At 46.7% G+C, this 22,796-nt stretch overlaps 1 long non-coding RNA gene across 11 annotated transcripts; it reads right to left on the reverse strand.

Annotated features, from left to right (window-relative positions):
* Nucleotides 1-4,310: 4,310 nt before the first annotated feature.
* LOC123122025 (uncharacterized) lies at nucleotides 4,311-9,910 on the reverse strand. 11 transcript variants are annotated; one of them, XR_006460022.1, is made up of 5 exons: nucleotides 8,788-9,910; nucleotides 8,594-8,694; nucleotides 7,582-7,691; nucleotides 7,221-7,284; nucleotides 4,311-7,056 (listed from the first exon to the last, which is right to left on the reverse strand). It is a non-coding gene; the product is annotated as an uncharacterized lncRNA (long non-coding RNA). The 11 variants fall into 11 exon arrangements; XR_006460021.1 differs by having other exon boundaries at nucleotides 4,311-5,419; nucleotides 6,005-6,075; nucleotides 6,541-7,056; nucleotides 7,221-8,694; XR_006460025.1 differs by having other exon boundaries at nucleotides 7,221-8,694; nucleotides 8,788-8,844; nucleotides 9,506-9,910.
* Nucleotides 9,911-22,796: the final 12,886 nt, after the last annotated feature.

Below are 22,796 nucleotides of genomic sequence, written 5' to 3' on the forward strand. Positions count from 1 at the left end.
ATGATACCCGCCACGAGGCTCTACACTCATCGGACCGCATACATCGGTATGTATTATTTCCAATAAGTCAGTGGCTCGCTCCATTGTTCCGGAGAACAGAGTTTTAGTCATCTTGCCCATGAGGCATGGTTCGCAAGCATCAAATGATTCATAATCAAGTGATTCCAAAAGTCCATCCGCATGGAGTTTCTTCATGACCTAGACAACAGTGCCACAAATATGTTGCACTATCATTATCAACTTTGCATCTTTTGGCATCAATATTATGAATATGTGTATCACCACGATCGAGTTTCAACAAACCATTCACATTGTGTGTATGACCTTAGAAGGTTTTATTCATATAAACAGAACAATAATTATTCTCTGACTTAAATGAATAACTGTATTGCAATAAACATGATCTAATCATATTAATGCTCAACGCAAACACCAAATAACATTTATTTAGGTTCAATTCTAATCCCGAAGGTAGAGGGAGTGTGCGATGGTGATCGTATCAACCTTGGAATTACTTCCAACCCATATCGTCACCTCGTCCTTAACTAGTCTCTATTTATTTTGCAACTCTAGTTTCGAGTTACTACTCTTAGCAACTGAACCAGTATCAAATACCGAGGGTGTCGTGGAATTGTCACGGCAGATGTCCTAGTGTGAGGACTTAGTCGTGAGGCCAGCGTATCTATGTGGTAGCTTGAGAGGGGTTGATCGGGACGAGAGACGCGAGGCGGATCATCACACAAGACAAAGATTTAGACAGCTTCGAGCCCCGGGAAACATCATCCAGTAACAACCCTACATGCTGTTTGTGGTTAGGTCTCATTATGCTCATGAGGGAGTTGTTGTATAAACCGGCTCTCCTCTTAGTTGTGTCTAGCCCTAGAGATTATTTTCTTGCCCCCCCCCTTGGGGTGCCCTGCCCCTCCTTATATAAGTTGAAGGGGCGGGTTACATGTAGAGTCCATCTTGGACTAAGACTTAAACTATTCTGACCTCTCATCACGGGCCTCTCTCCATGGGCTTCTTAACGTCTTGGGCTTCTTACAATATGGCTTACGGTCTGGCTTACGATCTGACTTACCGTCTGGCTTAACATCTGCCAGCTTAACTATCCGGCTTATATGACTGTGTCTGCCGGGTTACATGACTGTGTCTGCCGGGTTACATGACTGTGTCTGCCAGGTTACATGACTGTGTCTGCCGGGTTACATGACTGTGTCTGCCGGCTTACAATGCTTAACTGTTCCCGCCTGCTTATAGTCTGTCGGGTCACCAATGAAACATCAAGTCCCAGCCGGGTCATATCTCCGGCCGGGTCATACCGCGGGGTATATCCCCGACATTAGCCCCCAGTTTAATTTGGATTCATCCATGTTAAACTGATCCTGTAAAACAAACACAAGAACAATTTTGACAGATTATGCTCCGGGTTAAAAGCTCTTGTAAGCTGGCACCTGATCATCCTTAATTCCTTGGTATTTCCTTCTTCTAGAAAATCCGAGTCAATAGACCAGCTTCATAATAGAAAACATTGGACACGAAATACTCACCTGATTTTCAGCCAGCTTGAAGATGTAGAACTCCATTATATTCATATCACTTGTAGCCCCCAAGTGCCGGGTCATTATGAAATAATGAGCAGGGACTTTGTAAATATGATCATGTAAACTTGAGCAGCAACGTGTAGCCCCCAAGGGACGGCTCAGTAAGATAATACTGAGCTGGGACTTTGTACATAATTCATTGATGATAACATCATATGATGTAATCTCCACCATGGGGCTTGAACCCACGTCCATAAGGTTAAGAGCTTTGTACTCTACCAACTGAGTAGTGGATCTTTTAATATAATGGGCTGAAGCTTGTGTACCTTGAATTTTTGACAGGAGCAATTGGTAGCCCCCAAGGGCCGGCTCATTACAATGGGATGAGTCGGGTCTTCAATAAGGCCAATAAAAATGACTTTGCATTAGCCCCCAAGTGTCATGGTGCATGCTCGCAGCGACATGAGGCTTGCATATTTGATGTAATCTCAACTTGAATAATGTAGCCCCCAAGTGCCGGGTCGTAAGCCTGCAGCGACTCGGGACTATTTCCTCCATTGTAAAATAAATCATGCCCATTGATAAAATAATAGTCATTGCGCTGAAGCGACTTTGAAGACCTCCATCATAACACTGGCTATTGATAACCATAATAAAAATCCAGCCATGTTGGCTATTAAAGAATTGAATAATATAATCCGGTTTGGAAAACCGGTTCCTGTGATATTGAATCGTACTGCCGGTTTAGGATACCTGTGCAGTAAGGGTGATAACCCAATCCTTAGAAGCCGCTCACTTCCAAATGTATGATGTTTGTCATATGTTGGCGACTTATCGTCCAAAACCAAGTCGGGTAAATTTAAACCACACTTATACTTAGATCTGAACAAAAAAGTCTCAAGACAAAATCAAAGATTGTTTTCAAAAAACTTAAGCCAAATAGAAAGAAAAATCGAGGCTTCTGATTCGAATACGATCAGTAAACCGTTCCAAAGGGGTTAAGCTAGGATTCAAATACGATCATGTAGCCCCCAGTGGCTTTGGCGTTGCGCCGATCAAGAGGGTACCGACAGCTATGTTCTCTTTGGTTCGAATACGACCTATGTTTGAACAAGAAGCCCTCAAATGACCTTGAGAGTTTTTTAACGACTCTGATTCGAATACGATCAAAGTCGGACCCAAAAGGGGTTAAGCTATGATTCGAATACGATCAAGAAGCCCCCTAGTGGGTTTGGCATTGCGTCGATCAAGAGGGTACTGACAGCTATGTTCTCTTTGGTTCGAATACGACCTATGTTTGAACAGGAAGCCCCCAAATGATCTTGAGACTTTTTTAACGACTCTGATTCGAATACGATCAAAGTCGGACCCAAAAGGGGTTAAGCTAGATTCAAATACAATCAGCCCCAGTGGTCTTTTGAAGCAGGGTACCTATGTTTGAGTTGTGCCTTGCAACAGACTCTTTTTGGTCCCTTTAATTTTTCCTGAGAACTCGAGCTTTGTGAGAGATAAATTCTTCCTGAACCGGAATTTTTTTTCCGGACAGCCTTTAAACTGGCAACATTTATTGAGCTATGTCCATGTAGCCCTCGAGTCTTTAAGACGACTCAATGAGTTGACTTGAGATTCTCCACGGTTGACCGTGATATAGACCGGTTTGAATTCTGCATGGGAGATAACTTGCAAGCCAGAGTAATTGCTCTTTTAAAGAAAGCAATATGTAATATAAAAATATACTGGATGGATTTCACCTGATACGTCAAGCCAGTAATTATCCATCGCGGAGTTGATGACCACCATGGTGAAGCTGAAATCAATCACGGGCGAGTCGGCCACGGCATTGCAAGCTGGCGCGGACGAGAGAGTCGGTCGCAGCGTTGGAAATGGCACAGACGCGGGCGAGGGGGTCGCGGACGATGAGTTAGTCGCGTGTGTTGATGTATCGGGGGCGGCGACCTGCGCACGTATCCGTCCAGCCGCACGGCACAAGCAACGCTAATGCAAAAATAATGCTGGCGTGCGCCCTTTATGCGACACCTTTGTAAGGAGTAATGGTCCTGCGAAAAAATATCATAGGCCAGAGTAATTGTTTTCAAACAATTTAATATGTGCTGATAAAATGTATAGAAAAGATAGCACCTGATATTTTTTGTCGGATGAACACGAATGATGGCGCTAGATATTGTTGGATGTAATCCGGGCGAAACATCTGGTGATTCATTGCTCTGTACCCAAAATACGAGCTGGTTGCCCTCGTTCCTCACGTGACGATGTACCAAAGGTGTTTTGTATAATGATGAGGAGCGCTTAGCACTTATTTGACCCATCACTGCATATTACCCCTGGCTTGTGGTAGCGGGAGTTGTGATTCATCTATTCTTCTGGTGACTCGCTGCCTTTACGCGGAAACGTACTAGCAGATTGATTCCTTGCCTCGATCCGTACGCCAATTTGACCAGGAGACAAACAAAAATTATGTGGATGATTGCCCGAACGGACCTTGTATTCTGCTCGGGACATGTGCTAATTCCCTTTGACTCTTATGCACTAGATCGGAAACGCACCTTGGCGCGAGGGTGCCGGTCACAACAATGTGTCCAAGCAGATATTGCTCAATTTAGTAGGAAGTCGGGTTTAGCGACGTATTCAAACATGATACAACAAACTAAAAGGAAGAGGAAACATTCACATGTAATAGGAGGAAAACATCATCGAGATTGACACCGGCATGAGAAATAAGGCAGCATTCAATTTGGTGCGTTCATGAGACCACAAAAGGTAACCACTTGATATTAAGCTCGGTACTAAGAGCGCGAATATGAGAGAGGAAGTACCAAGAGCAGGAACACAATATAAATAAATAAAAACTACGTAGCCATAGCTTCTTAGGCATACTACTTAGTTGCTTCATTTGGCTGCCTTCTCGATCAACTTCATAGATGGCACGTCACTTAACCTGATGCAGGCAATGTGTTAGATATATTGCATAGACCAATTTATGTGTAGACAAAAAATGCACTTGCATTTTTGTACCTTAGCCTTTTAAAGCTTATAACCAGGGAGTGATGGTTCCCCTTTTCAATTTTGAAAGAAAAGACATATATGATACTCTCTGATCCCTGCCGCTTTGACAGATCTTGACCAATTGTTTGTTATTGTTGGTCTCTTGTCCGTATCCAGGTGCACTCATCCAACCCGGTAATACAACCATTGAAGCATTGCATATAAAACATGGCATTATCTATGAACTGACCCACTACTACAATGCCTCTCAATTATGATGTGGACTTAATCAAAGTGGTGCTACTTGCCCAACCCCAACTCCCACAGAATCCCGTTTTTCCTAACCCGGTAATAGAAAAAAATAGGTATCTTAGGATGGAAATGTAGGGACTATCTTAGGATAGAAATGTATCAAGGTATTAATCAACTAAGTTCAATGATCAAACCTCTGATATAAATATTTCAATTAACATCTGATATTACTCAATATATCTCAGGATGGAAATATATCTGAGTAGGTGATGGTAGATACTCACAGTAGTAATCACCCCGTAAAATATATCTAAAAAGATGACCCTATATATGCATGCCATCGACGCATTTGTTATAAAATATGACGTGAAATACCTTGCTTTGGTATGGTAGAAACCAAAAGATAAATATCATGCATTTATTTGTTTGGCCAGACCTTTTGCCCAAAGAAACTGAATCTCTCATCACAACAAAGTTCAAGTAAAGTGCAAATTTGCACTACGATGGGCGAGTGGATAAGAGACAGAGAACTATAGCAGCACAATAAGCCTCTGAAGAAAAGAAGGAGGCTCAGTGATGACATCGACAGCCTTGTCATACAACGACAAAAATGGCTTGAGCTGTTCAAAAAAATGATGAAATCAAAATGGGGGAGTAATTTCTTTAGGCAAACACTGAATCAAAATCTTAGTGGTTGGTTTACCGACAACTAGTATATGAGGTATGTTTATTATTTATGGGACTTGTCCATTTAAGCCTTAATATCCCAATTACGGATATTTTGGTAATTTATATGACGCACTGTAAAAATATTAAGCACTCACAATTGATTATTTCCGTGACAAGTAATGTTATAAGTCATCAAGCTCTTTATGATATTTTCTACTTCAGATTCCAAGTCGCATTAAATGAGTGCACAAAAGAGAATATAAAAATAAAAAGGCTCAAGGTACTTCTGACAGAACTCATCTCAGTGTTATTTTGGTATATAGCTTAAGCCCTGGATCAACTAAGCTAGCATGGTAGATTTTTCTTCTTAATGAAAGCACATATATGTAAGAGCATGCAGAAAGGGTCAAAGAGCTAGAATCCTATAAAATACAGAATCCATCTTTCGACACAGGGAACAATTATATTTATATTTGATACAGAACATGCACTTGTGAATTGGCAGGTAATATGAAGGTCATGTATTGGAATTTTACCTTCGCTTTCAGTGACACATATCAGATCATCTTCCCCTCGACCCTTTCATGATGTGGTTGCTGCCGGTACTCTAGGAAGAACAAAGTTGTTTTAATAGTAATTTTGGAAAACACATGGTGATTGGGAAAAGCAAAGTTTAAATCACATAACAGATCAAGTTCAATGAATATGGTGTCATAATCAGAAACTTTCTATACTACCATATAAGCATCTTTGAAAGATCAAAAGATCAAGAACAACTTATATGCAATAAAGGTATGAGAGAGAAGAAATCTTTACATAAGACGGCTATAAACACTGGAGCATAAATAAGCAACACCTTTAAATACAAATAAAAAGGGTTCAGGGTTCAATGCATAGTGGGCTCAGATTCGCATTTTCTCGATCATATAACCTACCCCCGTCATCTCTTATCACCAGATCAATCTGTTTATACAGTTGAGCTGCCCTGGTTATCACTCAACAAGATTGACCATCCAAGGGCAGAACAGTAAGTATCACAGGATGAAAAAGGATTCTAGAGACAACCGCTCACCTCCTCCATGGTGCTCGGCAGAGGGAGCCAATATGGCACTGCAGATTTTCAAGTTACCAAGGCCATCAGGAAGAGACAAATGTATGTGGTTGAATAAAAAAATAACAAAGAACATTGCCATTGGGACTGAGCCGACCTACTGGTGCTACTTCTCACCATGGTACACAAGGCAACCAGCCCTGGCATCTACGGAAATGAAAGGAAAGTGCAAAAAAAGTAAGAACATAGAAAAGCCAGAAAAGTAAGAACAAAGTGTGACTGATATCTACTTATCCCAGGTTAACAATTTGGGTTCGATGAAAGTGTGAGTGTATGCTCTCGGTTTCTTCTAGATTAATAGAATGGACATGACAAACAAGACACTGGCATATTTTTCAAATGACTACTAATATTGAGTACTGCATTAGATACTTTTAGATTATGCTAAGAGACCAGACCATGTACAACTACCTGGCTAATGACGATTGCCTACCTTCATAATTGCCTATTGCCTTGAGCTCACACCAAGATTAGTACCTGCAAATAACACATACACAATTTAGTGTCAAGGCAAAGACAAAGAAAAGAAAAATGAAATAAGGGAATATAAATACTCATTATGTAACAAAACCTAATAACCAGTTGTAGATGCTAAAAAACTGTTTGTCTAAGTGTTCAAACTGAGGACTTTTGAAGGTCACCTGCTCTGATAGGTAAAGGCGCTGACGATTCTTATAGGTAGTCTGCTCACACAGAAGACCCCACCTGTTTCCAATCAAACCAATAGATCAACAAATAATTAGTTGCAAAACCACTATTGAAGGCAAAACTGAACCACTATTTAAGTTAAAACTGCTGCAAAACCAAACCAGCATGCTTCAAACAGAATGCCACCAATCTGGAACATTATTAGCTTCAAAGTACCCGGTGGTGAGTAAGAATGCACCAGAGCCGATGCTCAAAAAAGAATATCATCAAATCATGCGGGGCGGTCTTAAACTCTACTCCATGGTAGACAAACATCAAGTGATTGAAATGCAGCAGAGTCCCTGCAGTACTTACCTAGCTAGCTGAGAGCGAGTGATGCGCAGGCTGCATCATCGATGAGACAAGGGTTGAGAGCTCAAGAAGGAACAAATGTTGGTTGATACTGAAATGTAGGATTAATTAACCTGTCAAACAAGGGGGGATCTAGTTATTGACAGGGAGAAGCATTCCATGTACATATATACGTAATTTAAAGGAAAACGGTGAGAAACAACAAAGGCGTGTGTTTATAAGAAGACACACAAGCATGATGCTGTGTTTGATAGCCATTAAAAACTCAACAGCATATAACAACAAAGCTTATTTTGCCCTTTTGTTTATAATTACCTATAAATGATGCTACCATAGGCCTATTTACCCAAAAAAACATATCAATGTGCAACATTTTTTTACCTAGTTTCCTCCACAATTTCTACTTAGGCTCATAGCTCTACTGAAATCTCTTGCTCGGAGTTTGGTTTTGTGTTCTGCTCAATTATATTCAGGGTGTCTTGGAATAATGAATTCAATTTAAAAGACAGTTTACTTTGAGTGATTACACATGCGAAGGGCGGGTGGCGCGCGGCAATCTGAAGAGAATATTTCACAAAAATAAAATAAAAATCACAGCAGGTATAATTCATCTTATAGTTATTTCAGTATAATATGGTAGATCCAGTCAAGAAGTAGATGCATTGCAATCTGAAACGTTTGATATGGTGTGACCATAATATAGAGATCTTAAGGTACCTGGTGAGTCCTTTTAACAGAAGACAAATTTAGATAGACATGTACAAAAATGCGAGAGTAACATTTATACAAGCATCTATGGGAGGGACAAGTCCTATGGTTTTGTTGACATTGTATGTTTAGAACAGGGCACATACCTGTATTGCATAGATTGTTTGTATATTTTGGTCATTAGATTGTTTGTCTGTTTTGACTGAAGGCACAGAAAAAGATACAAGGATGTACATGGCCATTTAGAATAGGGCAGTATGGCACAAACCAGTATTTCATAGATGTTGTTGACAACCCCTCATCTCACCTTTCAGTCTGCAAAATAAGAGGCAATCGAGCTTGAGAAAGAGATGGACTTGTAGGCCATCGGCGGTCACTATGGCGAATTTGCTCAAGAGCTGACCAACCCTGGGTACGACAAATTCAACAATCAGCACTCCGTATAAAATAGTCCGAATAGGCTTATCTCTCTACAGGAATTGAGTAAGGAGACAGTCATACCATACACTTTGTAGAGTTCTATGATTCTGCTGTCCAACTTGACGGCAGGCCGTCCTTCTACACGAACATACAGAGACTTAGGAATTCCATACACAATTAGCTATCTTTTCTTCCATTGGCCAGTGCAGCTAACTCGTGTACAAAATGTGATTTCAGTGAATTCAAAAGAATCAGCAGACTGAAGAATGGATGCCCACCTGTTGAGACCGTGGCGTCCTTCTCTATGATTTTCTGGAGGATACTAACAGATTACTACTTCTCCGGTATCGATGTCGTCCATTCTACCCAATCAAATATCCCATTCCCAAAAGCAGAGCCAACGACAGTAACTTATGGAACTATGAATCCACAGAATAGCCATAGCTTTGCTAGTATTCATCAGAGTTGCCTGATGCCTAATCAACAATCCCATTCCTAAAAGCAGACGGCACCAACAGTAAGGAACGAAAACAAAATTCACAGATTTTGCACAGCTTTGCTAGTACGTATTCATCAGAGTTGCCCTCTATCTGCGGATCGTGGCCGACTAATCAGCAACACTGCAGGCTCTCAGGCTTGCACGCCAAAAAAGGGTAATCGCCCGCGCCGGACAATTTCGCTGCTCACGCCCGCCCCACTGACAGTCGCTAGCTAAAGCTGCACCGCACAGAACCCATCGCCACGAGCCGACGAGCGGTCGAGCGAGGAGGAGCAGGGAAGGGGAGGGGTGGCTGCTCACGGGGAGGTAGTCAGCAAGGTGGGGCACGTCGTCGAGGACGTATCCGAAGTCGCCCTCGGAGATCTTGACGTAGGCGGCGTTGGTGAGGCTGTCGTTGGAGGCGTTGTGGAGGGCGTGGAGGTTGGGGTAGGAGTCGCGGGAGATCCGCATGCACATGGCGGAGAAGGGCAGCGCCGCCTTGGCCTGCTGCTGCCGCTCCCCGCCGCCGCCGCCGTCGTGCTCCTCGTCCTCCCTCCACTGCTGCTCGTCGCCCAAGGCCTGCTGCTGCGCCGCCTTGGCCTGCTGCTGCTACTCCGGCGCGGTTCGAGGCGGTGGGTGGCGGCGGCGGCGATGTGGGTGGGAGGAGAGGAGGCGGGAGGGGAGGGGAGGGGAGAGGAGGCGCGCGGGAGGGGAGGAGAGGCGGCGGTGAGCTGGGAGGGCGGGGGAGGCGCGAGTGCGGGAGGGAGGCGGCGGCTAGGTCATCCCACGGCAGCGCCCCCTTTTTATACCCAATAGTCGAATGACTAAAATGCCCTCGGGGGGGCGCTGGAATCACAGGCGGTGGCACGAACGATGGAGAACTATTCATTGTAGCAGTGTTCGTTTTTTTATCCAACGGCCGATATCTTCCCAGAGCGAGATCCGACGGCCGAAAACGCATCAAACAAGAGATCCGACGACCAGAAATCGCTGAGCTCTGAGAACGCTCATGTTCTCCCAACTAACATAGTTCTGGATACGAATAATTTTTTGCTTCGACCCCTCGAGTGTACGAGGACCGGCTGGAGTTGTTGCTATGCTGGTTTTTGCATAAAACTGCCGGCCTTCTCAGATGTTGCCGCAGCTCCGCTTCTTTTTTTCTGCGAAATTCACGGCCACGCACATACTCCGATCATAAAAAGTGCTCAAACACACATGCGGTAATACCACATAATTCAAACTTGCAGACTCGTGAATAATTCCAAAAGTCTTTTTCTCCCACGGCTGAGGATGTATTTTGATGGCAGCATCTTTGCTTTAGAACAAACAGAGCATGTCTCTTTATACCAATGAAGGAAAGAGGTAAGGCGGCCATGGTGACTCAAGGCCGGCCAGCACAGCGACTTGAACTGGCGTCTCAAGGCCGCGGTGGCGCGGCGACTCAGAAGCAGAACAACAGCAAGCGGGCTACGGCAAAGTGGCCGCAGGTTATGGCGGTTTTGGCGACTCCAGGCGCGGTAGAGGAAGCAGCTGATGGAAGTAGAAGCGGCCACTGCAGGGGCCAGCTCGAAGGCGACGTTGGGTCACGGGTGAAGACCAGTGGCGACTTGGAGCGACGGAAGGTTACGTCGAGTCAATAGGTCAAAGGCTCATTTTGGAGATGATTAAAACAGACCGCGCCGGTTATGGCGGCCGAGGGCGCAGCCGCTGCGGAGGTGCGGTGATGGCAACCTTGAACGGAGCAAGGCGTAGTGACCGGCTCACGGGCGGAGGCCGCGGTGTTTCAGCGGCAGCTTTACAGCAGAGACGGAAGCGCTCAAGCGACGCCGCAACCCGAGAGCAGCAGGAGGCGTTCGTCGGTGCGAGGGATAGTGGCAGGTCCAGGCAGCGGGGCGAGTCCGTGGCGGCCCGGCAGCGGCTCGAGGTGGAAGAGTTCCATAGAGGGCAGCTCAAATATGCGTGGGTGTGGCCGCGGCAGGACGAGCATGAGGCGACTTGGAGACAGGGCGGCCTTGTGGCAGGGGCGGAGGCGCTCAGGCCGCGCCGTGATACGGGAGCAGCAGGAGAAGCACGGAGGCGGCGAGGTGAAGGCCGCACGGCCGTGGCGGCTCAGGCCCGGCCCGACGGAAATAGGTGAGGCGAGGCCGGCTCGTCAGCGGAGACCAAATCTTACGTCCCAATCTGTTCCGGGTCGTTCTTGATTTGATTCCCACGTCGTATCATCCGGATCATGACACGCAGTTGAAACAGGCTTGGAACAGTGGTCGGCGGGCGGATCATGGCAGCTGCAGCGGTGAGATGTCCACGCCGGTCGCTGCGGTGACAGAGAGGCAGAGCAGAAGACCCTGGCGAAACAGCATCCGGCTCAGCGAGTTCTCCTTCTCCGGGTCGCAGTTGATTTGCAGAACCTACGTCCGCATAGCGTTAAAACGACAGCGACGACAGATCACTTTTTACCGGCGGGTCAGCGGAGAAGACTGCTGCAAGTCCGGTTTTTGAAAACGGCGACTCAAGGCCGGTGAACGGTGGAGGCAGCGCAAAGCAGAGTTGGCGCCTCGAGGATGGAGGCGAAGCTATCAGGTTTGTTTGAACCGGCGTGATGCATCTGTGGAGAAGGAGCACGGCGGAGTCAGTAAGGCTGCGGCGACTCGACGGAGCTCAACAGAGGAGGCGAGGCTGGTCGCTAGCTTCCAGGTGAGGCACGACGACGACTTGTCGGGGCGGCTCGCAACGGACCGCGCTGGCGGAGCGCGAAGCAAGGTGGCTCGGTTGCGACATCCGGATCCAACAAGAAGGCCAGCGACGGCGACTCAAAAGCGCGACGGCGCGGGGTCAGGGCGGCTCATCGACTCAGCGATCGCATGAATCGGAAGCAGACACGATGTAAGGTCGTGAGGACGGCGACTTGATGGCGGACACAGCCGGTGACTCAACAGGACCAGCGGAAACGGCTTGATGTGATCCTCCTCTGCTCGAGCGCGGCGGTCCAGAACCAAGGCCGGTTCAAAATTTTCCCCAACATGGAAGGCAACTTCAAAGATAGCGACTCGGATCAGAGCGACGTATCCGACGACTCAGAGGCGGGGTCAACCCCGAGCCCAACTCGAAGAAGCACTGGTGGAGGCGGGGCGTGCGGCCGAGCCACGGCGTGACGGCTCAAGGCGTGGCGGCGGTTTAGACATGGCGAATTGGGCCAACGCAATACGAGACAACGGTGGCCAGGCGACATAGTAGTACTTTCTTGTGATCGACAGGGTCGGGGCGGCTCACGGCAGAGGGCTGCAGCAGGAATAGCAGACCGAAGCGGCAACATGGTGACTCTGAGATGGCTGTCGGCGACTCACCAACCGCGGCGGGGCTCGAGCAAGAACGGCTCGGAGCAGATAAACAGAGCACTTCAACTCGTATTTGGATGCGGGTGCAAATAGAGCACTTTCCAACTAGCACATCATGACGACCAGGTTTGTTTGAGCAGACAAATCAGCTATTGATCTCCTCGGGATTTGAAGTAAACAGCTGCGGTTTGACGGATGTGAGCATATCTCTTCCTTTGATTTAACGTGGAGGCGACTCACAATTGATAACGGGAACTCGACGGCTGACTCCATCCTGGGCGACTCACAATTGACTTGTGTGTGCATGTAAAAACATCCCTTGAATCAGTCTCGTGCAACTGTCCCTGTTTCGGATTCGGTGTTGCATAGATGATGGAAATCCTACCGACGATCTCGGCTATTTTTGGCAGCGGCGGTAGAACACATCGTAACCCTAATTTCTCTTTTTTGACTTGAATCTCATGGGTTGTAAAATCTGAACAAATGACCTCGAGGCTGATGCAGATCCTTCCGAGCCAAGTCTCTCTTATCCGGAAAATTGTGAACTCCTCGATCCCTGAGAGAAATCCCTCCAAGAACTCAACACCACCGTGCGCAGGCCCCACGGTGGGCGCCAACTATCGTGGAATTGTCACGGCAGATGTCCTAGTGTGAGGACTTAGTCGTGAGGCCAGCGTATCTATGTGGTAGCTTGAGAGGGGTTGTTCGGGACGAGAGACGCGAGGCGGATCATCACACAAGACAAGGATTTAGACAGCTTCGGGCCCCGGTAAACATCATCCAGTAACAACCCTACATGTTGTTTGTGGCTAGGTCTCATTATGCTCATGAGGGAGTTGTTGTATAAACCGGCTCTCCTCTTAGTTGTGTCTAGCCCTAGAGATTATTTTCTTGCCCCCCCCCCTTGGGGTGCCCTGCCCCTCCTTATATAAGTTGAAGGGGTGGGTTACATGTAGAGTCCATCTCGGACTAAGACTTAAACTATTCTGACCTCTCATCATGGGCCTCTCTCCATGGGCTTCTTAACGTCTTGGGCTTCTTACAATCTGGCTTACGGTCTGGCTTACGATCTGACTTACCATCTGGCTTACCGTCTAGCTTAACATCTGCCAGCTTAACTGTCCGGCTTATATGACTGTGTCTGCCGGGTTACATGACTGTGTCTGCCGGGTTACATGACTGTGTCTGCCGGCTTACAATGCTTAACTGTTCCCGCCTGCTTATAGTCTGCCGGGTCACTAATGAAACATCAAGTCCCACCCGGGTCATATCTCCGGCCGGGTCATACCGCGGGGAATATCCCCGACAGAGGGGTTGCTATAAACACTAGTAAAGTCCACATCAATAACATGTATATCAAATATACCTTTTGTAAGGGTATATTTATCCCTTAGTAGTTTTGGTGATTGATGACAATGCTTTTGCGGACTAATCGTGTGCAGTGAGCATTTCAGATATACCAAGTCTAAGCACAAGACGATTTGGTGCCCCTCGGAGCTTACTGAAGACGGCGTTTCTACGTTTCTTTTCGGTGGATTTGAGTCGTAGGAAAGCCGTACTATTAAGAGGGGGTCCGCGTTGGAAAGGTTTAGGTGGAATCATAACGTACACGTCTATTCCTTTTGCACCACCTTTCCCTTTGGCTCTTTGGAGCATCCTCCGTCTCTTCGTGTCTATGCAAAATGAAGGACTCCTGGTGTTGCAGTTCTGGGGCATGCGGTAGTACTGCTCTTCAGAGCGGTAGTACCGCAGGCTCTTGCGGTAGTACCGCGGGTCCTTGCGGTAGTACCGCAGGTGCTCACGGTAGTACCGCTCCCTGGGGGGGTAGTACCGTGGCCTCAGGCCAGCCATAGCTGCTCGTGCGGTAGTAGGGGCGGATTTAATTTTTTACATCCGCGCCCTACGCGGTAGTATCGTGGGCTCTGGCCAGGCGTAGCAACATGAGCGGAAGTAGGGGCGGATGTGATTTTTTACATCCGCGCCCTACGCGGTAGTACCGCTCCAGGCTAGCGGTAGTACCGTGTCGGATTTTTGCATGGATCAAAACTCAACGGAAGTAGTCACGGGTGTATTTTTATATGTCCGTGCCTTTCCCAGCCTAGACTAGTCCTACCTTGCGGTAGTACCGCAAGGGGGCGCAGTAGTACCGCGCCAGCGGTTCTACCGCTCCCTGCCTTAGCGCATCTCGGCTGGTTCTAGCCTCTGCCATGCCAGCGGTAGTACCGCAGCTCTTCACGGCAGTACCGCTTGTTTGGTGCGGTAGTACCGCGTGTCGCAGGCTGAGTTGGTGGATAACGGTTGGATTTGTTCTTTCACTATATAAGGGGAGTCTTCTTCTCCGAGTTGACAATCTCTTCCACCCCCAAACTCCATTGTTGCTCTAAGCTCCATTTTCGCCCGATCTCTCTCCCTAGCCAATCAAACTTGTTGATTTTCTAGGGATTGGTTGAGAAGGCCACGATCTACACTTCCACCAAGAGAAATTTGATTCCCCCCACTAATCCCTTGCGGATCTTATTACTCTTGGGTGTTTAAGCACCCTAGATGGTTCAGGTCACCTCGGATCCATATTCCATTGTGGTGAAGCTCCGTGGTTTCGTTGGGAGCCTCCAATTTGGTTGTGGAGAGATCCCCAACCTTGTTTGTAAAGGTACGGTCGCCGCCTCCAAGGGCACCAATAGTGGAATCACGGCATCTCGCATTGTGTGAGGGCATGAGGAGAATACGGTGGCCCTAGTGGCTTCTTGGGGAGCATTGTGCCTCCACACCGCTCCAACGGAGACGTACTTCCCCTCAAAAGGAAGGAACTTCGGTAACACATCCTCGTCTTCACCGGCTCCACTCTTGGTTATCTCGTACCTTTCCTTGTGCAAGTTTATATTGTGTTGCATCTCTCGCTTACTTGTGTGCTTGTTGTTGTTGCATCATATAGGTTGCTCACCTAGTCGCATATCTAGACAACCTACTTTGATGCAAAGTTTAAATTGGTAAAGAAAAGCTAAAAATTGTTAGTTGCCTATTCACCCCCCCCCCTCTAGTCAACTATATCGATCCTTTCAATTGGTATCAGAGCCTCGTCTCTTTATTAAGGACTTTACCGTCCGAAGAGTATGGTTGACTCCGTAGACGGTGAGGAGGAGCACCCCGGTGTGATTCCGTTCTCGTCTACGGCCGACGGGGGAACCTCGGTCTCCCGTGAGGAGTTCAATGTGGCTTTTGACACATTCAAAACCTCCATGACGGCCGAGGTCAAAGGCATGCTTAAGAACTTTCTTGATGGTCTTAAATTACCCACCGCACCGTTGGAAGTGGTAGATCCCACTAACAAGGTGACGGATGCTAACTCCGACAAGGGGGAAGCTACTAATGACAAAGTTCCTTTATCTAGTGGTAGAAGTGGAAATGGCATCTTTGCCCATGTGGAACCTCTGCTTACTTATGATGGACCAATTCCTTCCACTCATTTGAATCATGCAGGTCCTCCCCCTAAGATTGTGGAAAATGAGGACTTTGATGCTTGGGTATATCGCTTTAAACGTCATTTAAATCATGTTAATGCTAACCTTTGGAGAATCATTGAGCAAGGTTTTTATCCACATGACCCAAGCAACTTCAACCCTAGAGAAGCCGCGGATCATCAATTCAACAAGAATGCTCTCTTCATCATCCAAGATGCAATTCCTTCCGAAGATCTTGCTCATCTCCGACCTTTCACCATGGCCAAGGAAGCATGGCACCATGTTGTATCTCTTTACAAGGGTAGCGCAAGCATTCAACGCTCCAACTATGAAGTGGTGCAAGATGAAGCCGATGAGTTTGCAATGAATGAAGATGAAGAACCTCGTGAGCCTTACCGGAGGTTAACTACTCTCACGGTCTCACTCCGAGATCATGGGAGCCAGGATACGGATGACAATTGGATTAAGCGCAAGTTTCTCAAGGCCATGATGCCTTACCACAAGGCCATGTCCTCCGTCATCCGTCAAAGGCCGGACTTCCACACCTTGTCCTCAAGCGAAGTGTTGGATGAGTTTGTGGCAATGAGGATCTTGGACAAGACCGCTGACAATGTGGTGTTGCGCTCTCAAAGAGCTAAGAAGCCCAACCTTGCTTTGAAGGACAAGGTTAGTGTGGAAGAAGAGGATGAAGAGGAAGAATAAGAGAGTAATCCCGAAGATACAAAATATGCTTATCATGAGCACATGGCTCTCGCTTCAAGGCAATTTTGCAGCAAGAAGAACACAAGGCCCAACTTCAACAAGAACAACTCAAGTGGTGCAAAGGGAAAGCAACGAGTGAGGACTTGCTATAATTGTGGCAATGTGAGCCACTTTGTTGCGGAGTGCCCATATGAGAAGAGGGAAGAAAATGGTGGCAAGCTCATCCAAAAAGACAAGGCCAAGTCTTTCCCCAACAAGAGCAACTTCACCAAGAAGACTCCTCCCAAGGGGTTGGTGGCGCAAGAAGAATACAATGAGGATGATGATGATGAAGAAGACGGTGACTCGGTTGCCATGGCCTCCGTGGCCATTGCAACAACTCCACGGGTGTCCCTCTTCGACTCACCCAATGAGAACATCACCGACAAGTGCCTCATGGCTAAAGCCACCAACAAGGTAACCCCCAACATCAAAACTACCATCATTACTAATCCTTCATTGATGGATTGCATTGATGAAAGTGAGGGGACTAATGAGGAATAAAATGAATTTGAGCCTTTTATGAGTAAGCTCAAGGGTAAGTCCAAGAAGCACTTTGTTGCTCTCTTGTAACAACTTGGTGAAGCCAATGACATGATCGAGGCTCATGAAGAAACCATCTCTAAGATGGAGGGACATAGTCATGACTATGCCGATGAGATATCGGATCTCTCTAATGCTCTTGAGGAAGAGCATGGTCATCGTTTGGCTCTTGAGGAGTCATACAACGATGATCATGCTAGATTAAAGAAAGATCTTGATCATGCTCTTGTTGTATCTCGTGTGCTAAATTCCGAGAAGGCCAAACTTGGGATTGATCTTGCTAGACTCAAGGAGGAGTTTGATATACTTGAAAAGGCTCACAAGGCCTTGAAGGGTACTCATGCTAGTCTTAAAGAGTCTCATGATCAACTCCAAGTGAAGCTAACCAAGGAGAAAGGCACTTTTCCTCATATGGTTTTAATTGATAATGCAAATGCTACTAACCCTTGTTGTGAGCATGTGCATCTTGTTGAGGAGAATGCAAAGTTGAAGGAGCAACTTGAGAAAGGCCTTGTGTCATGCATACAAGGTGAGAAGAACCTCAACGACCTTTTGAGCAATCAAAAGGAAGTTGTGGCCAAGGAAGGGATTGGGTTCGCACCCAATTCCAAGAACAAGAAGAAGAATGACAAGACCAAACGACCTCCTCCTCTCAAGCAAACTTTTGTGAAAGAGGGAGAGGGTGCTTGTAAGGAGAATAAGAACAATGTGAAGGGTGGTGGTGTCAAGAAAGGAAATGCCACCCCTTCCAACAAAGCCGGCGACTTTAACCCTTCCTATGTGTTATGCTGTGCTAGTGATGGACATGTTTATACTAAATTTGTTGGTTCTCCTTATGAGTACATTGAATGGTCTATTTGGGTTCCTAAGACCCTTGTCACTAACATCAAAGGAACCATTACAAAATGGGTACCTAAAACCAAGCATTGATCTCTTGTAGGTGTTTGCTTCTAGTGGGGGGTCATGGTTGCTTGATAGTGGAGCTACTAATCATATGACCGGAAGCAAGGACTTGGTGGTGGACGTGCACAAGATTCCATCTATGCCCACCAATGTCGAGTGGGGTGATGCCTCGTCTTCTAAGGTATTGGGTCTTGGCAAGGTTGTCATTTCTCATGATCTCACGATCGAGAAAGTCATGCTTGTTGAGTCCCTTGCATACAACTTACTTTCCGTTCGTCAACTTGTACTTATGGGCTTTGCTACTTTCTTTGATATTGATACCGTTGCCCTCTTGTGGAGCAAGATTCTTAAAGTAGCCTTTGTTGGGCATGTCGAGAATGGTCTCTATGTGATTAACTTCTCGGAGCGACCCACTAAGACCGCGACATGCCTAGTGGCTAAAGTTGACGTGGGATGGCTTTGGCATCGCCGTTTAGCCCATGTCAATATGAGATCTTTGCAAAGTCTTCTCAAGGGGGACCATGTCCGTGGACTAACAAATGTTAGCTTTGCCAAAGATCGTGCTTGCAATGCTTTTATCGAAGGAAAGCTACATGAGAAGGCTCACCCTCCCACGACTATTATTTACTCGAAGAGGCCTTTGGAGCTCCTTCACTTGGATCTCTTTGGGCCTCCATCCTTTGATAGTCTTGGGGGTATAAAGTATTGCTTGGTGATTGTGGATGATTATTCAAGATATACTTGGCTATATTTCTTCAAGAGGAAGAGTGAGACCCAACATACCATCATTGATTTTGCAAATGAAGCTCAACGCCAACACAATGCAAAGATCTTGACGATAAGAAGTGACAACGGCACCGAGTTCAAGAACTACACCTTGGATGAGTTTCTTAGTGATGAGGGGATCAAGCATCAATATTCCGCACCTTATGCCCCTCGACAAAATGGTGTAGCGGAGAGGAAGAACCGGACGTTGATGGATGCGGCAAGGACCATGATGGCGGAGTTCAAGTCTCCATACAACTTTTGGGCCGAAGCCATCAACACCGCGTGTCATGCATCCAATCGGCTCTATCTCCGCAAAGGCTTGAAAAAAACTCCATATGAGATTCTCACCGGTAACAAGCCCAACCTCAAGTACTTTCGGGTGTTCGGGTGTAAGTGTTTCATTCTCAAGAAAGGTGTTCATTTGTCTAAATTTGAGGCTAGAGCTCATGAGGGCATATTTGTTGGTTATGCTACAAACTCTCATGCTTACCGTGTCCTCAATAAGTCCACGGGACTTATTGAGGAGACGTGTAACGTGGAGTTTGATGAGAATAACGGCTCCCAAGTGGAGCAAAGTGGTACTTGTGATGTAGGTGATGAAATTCCTCCCCAAGCCATAAGAATAATGGGTGTTGGTCATATCCTACCCATTGAGGAACCCCTTGTGGCCGAAGGAGAAGGACAATGTTCCACTCAAGTGGAACCATCACCAACCCAAGACCCACACGCTTCCGAAGAACAAAGTGAAGGCCCTCAACCAAATGAACAAGATCAAGGGCAAGATCAACCACAAGATGGTGGTGAACCACAAAGTGATGCCCAAGGTCAAGTTCGCTCCTCCGAGCAAGTTCAAGATCAAGAGCAACCTCAAGATCAAGAACAAGCTCAAGAAGACGCTCAGGATGATCAAGTTTCCGCTCCTCAACTCACTCCCGAGGAGGAATTGGAGTGTCGTGCCGCCAAGATTGCATCCAAGCTCTCTACCAAGGGTCATCTCATGACGAATGTGCTTGGAAGCATTCGAAAGGGGGTAAGCACTCGTAGACAATTGGAAAACTATTGTGAACATCACGCGTTTGTCTCTTGTGTTGAACCCCAAAAGGTCTATGAGGCACTCGAAGATCCGGATTGGCTTAATGCCATGCATGAAGAACTCAACAACTTCGAGTACAACAAGGTGTGGAGATTGGTGCCAAGGCCAACGGGGAATCATAATGTCATTGGAACCAAGTGGATATTCAAGAACAAGCAAGATGCTCATGGGATTATCATTCGCAACAAGGCAAGATTGGTAGCACAAGGCTACTCCCAAGTCGAGGGTATCGACTACGGTGAAACCTTTGCTCCCGTTGCTCGCCTTGAATCCATTCGTTTGTTGATTGCTTATGCTTCTCATCATAACTTTAAGTTGCAACAAATGAATGTGAAGAGTGCTTTTATTAATGGTCCTATTAATGAGTTGGTATATGTCAAACAACCCCCCGAGTTCGAGGATCCCTACTTCCCCGATCATGTGTATCAACTCGATAAGGCACTCTATGGCCTTAAACAAGCCCCACGTGCGTGGTATGACCACCTTACCGAGTTGTTGCAAGATCGTGGGTTTGAAGTTGGGAAAATCGACCCCACTCTTTTTACTAATAAGGTCAAAGGGGAGTTGTTTGTGTGCCAACTATATGTTGATGATATTATATTTGGTGCCCCTAACAAAGCTTTCGATGAGGAATTTGCCGCTCTCATGACCTCAAAGTTCAAGATGTCTTCGATGGGAGAGTTGAAGTTCTTTCTCGGGTTCGAAGTCAAGCAAAGAAGAGAAGGAATCTTCATCAACCAAGCCAAATACACTCAAGACATGCTCAAGAGATTCAAGCTAAGTGATGTCAAGTCGGCTTCCACTCCAATGCCCGTCAAATGCCAACTTGACATAGGTCCCAATGGTAAAGCAGTGGAGCAAAAGGTATATCGCTCCATGATTGGCTCCTTGCTTTACCTTTGTGCATCTAGACCGGATATCATGTTGAGTGTGGGAATTTGTGCACGGTTTCAAGCCGCACCTAAGGAAAGCCACTTTTTGGCGGTCAAGCGAATCTTTTGATATTTGCCTCATACCCCAAACTTTGGCTTATGGTACCCAAGAGGTGCAAACTTCAAGCTCGTTGGATATTCGGACTCTGATTGGGCGGGAGACAAAGTGGATAGGAAGTCCACTTCCGGAGGGTGCCAATTTCTTGGTTGCTTTTTGGTGAGTTGGTCTTCTAAGAAGCAAAGTTGTGTATCTCTCTCGTCCAGCGAAGCGGAGTATGTGGCGGCCGGTAGTTGTTGTGCACAACTTCTATGGATGAGGCAAACTTTAAAGGATTACGGTGTCATTTGTGACAAGTGCCTCTTTGGTGTGACAATGAAAGTGCCATCAAGATTTCTCTCAACCCGGTTCAACACTTCAAGACGAAGCATATTGAGATTCGGTATCACTTCATCCGGGATCACATTAGGCGTGGGGAGATCGAGCTCAACTATGTCAACACTCATGATAACCTTGCAGATATTTTCACGAAGCCCTTGGATGAAGCAAGATTTCGCGAGTTAAGGCATGAGCTAAATATCATTGATTCGAGCAATGTGGCTTGAACCCTTGCACACCCCACCATACTCATCTTGATGTCTTGTTTAGGTGTAGGCATGGACATAGGGGGAGTGTTGTTCTCTCAATGAACTCTCCCTCCCCCCATTATGCATAAATTGATCAACTCTTTCACATTAGCCATTTTTGATGGTACTTGTGCTTCAAAGACGAGTTTTGGTCATGGGCCCAAGGATAATTCTTCGCGGTGCCATACCAATTGACTTAAACATAGGTGGCTCCAGCCACCGCCCTCTCCTTGGAGAGGTTGTGTCGCGTGTTTGCTCCTTGTTGTCTCTTGCCTTTGGAGGAGCGGTACTACCGCGATGACGCGCGGTACTACCGCGTAGTCGCGAGCGTGTGGGGGTTAAGAGCGGGCAGGGGGAGTTCCAACTCCCCCATACCTATTCAACTCTTTTCCCTACGTCGTCTCTCTCTCTCCTGCCCAAGAACAGCGCCTGAGGACCTCGCCGGATCTCCGTCTCTGACCGCTCTCCTCACATTCCGTCCGGTGGGATCGTTCCCCACCACGCCCTCTTTCCATGGAACAAGGTTTCCCCCCAAATCCCTCTCTCTTTGGCTCGTTATTTCGTCTCTAGGTTTTTGGGGAGATGCATGTTGTTCTTGAGATTTTAGGCCAAATCTTTGCAAGACTAGGGTGTAGGAGAATAGTAATGCGTAGAGATGGTATTTGTTATGTTGCTCCTTGGTAGATTTGATCAACCGTAGTACCGCTCCATTGTCGCGGATGTGCTCAGATCCGTTCTGTCTCGGATCCGACCCCGTGCGGTACTACTGCATCTCCCGTGCGGTACTACCGCGCGAGGCACGAAAGTAAAAATTTACTTCTGCTCCAGGCACGGTACTACCGTGCCATCCTGGCGCGGTACTACCGTGGCTGGAGCAGCAATAAAATTTTAGTTCCGCGCATCCGTGCGGTACTACCGTTGATGTCAAATCTTCCCAATGGCAATTACCCAATGCTATTTCTCCTTGTTTCACTTGTTTTGCTGTGGTATTTGCATTGATCCTTCTCGCTTCTTTTGCGTGTTCTTGTGTTGTGTGTCATAGGTGGTAGCTCCGGTTCCAATGTCCGTCATTCGAACCCTGTTCGCGACATGGGTTCTAAGCGCCTGCGCAACCAAGATGAAGCTCTAGAAGGCTCCAATGCGCCCCAACGCAGAACTAAGACCACCGCCAACAAGAACAAGGAGCCCTCAATGGGCTTGGATGAGATACCACTG

Source organism: Triticum aestivum, chromosome 5D (genome assembly GCF_018294505.1).
Source record: "Triticum aestivum cultivar Chinese Spring chromosome 5D, IWGSC CS RefSeq v2.1, whole genome shotgun sequence".
NCBI lineage: Eukaryota > Viridiplantae > Streptophyta > Magnoliopsida > Poales > Poaceae > Triticum > Triticum aestivum.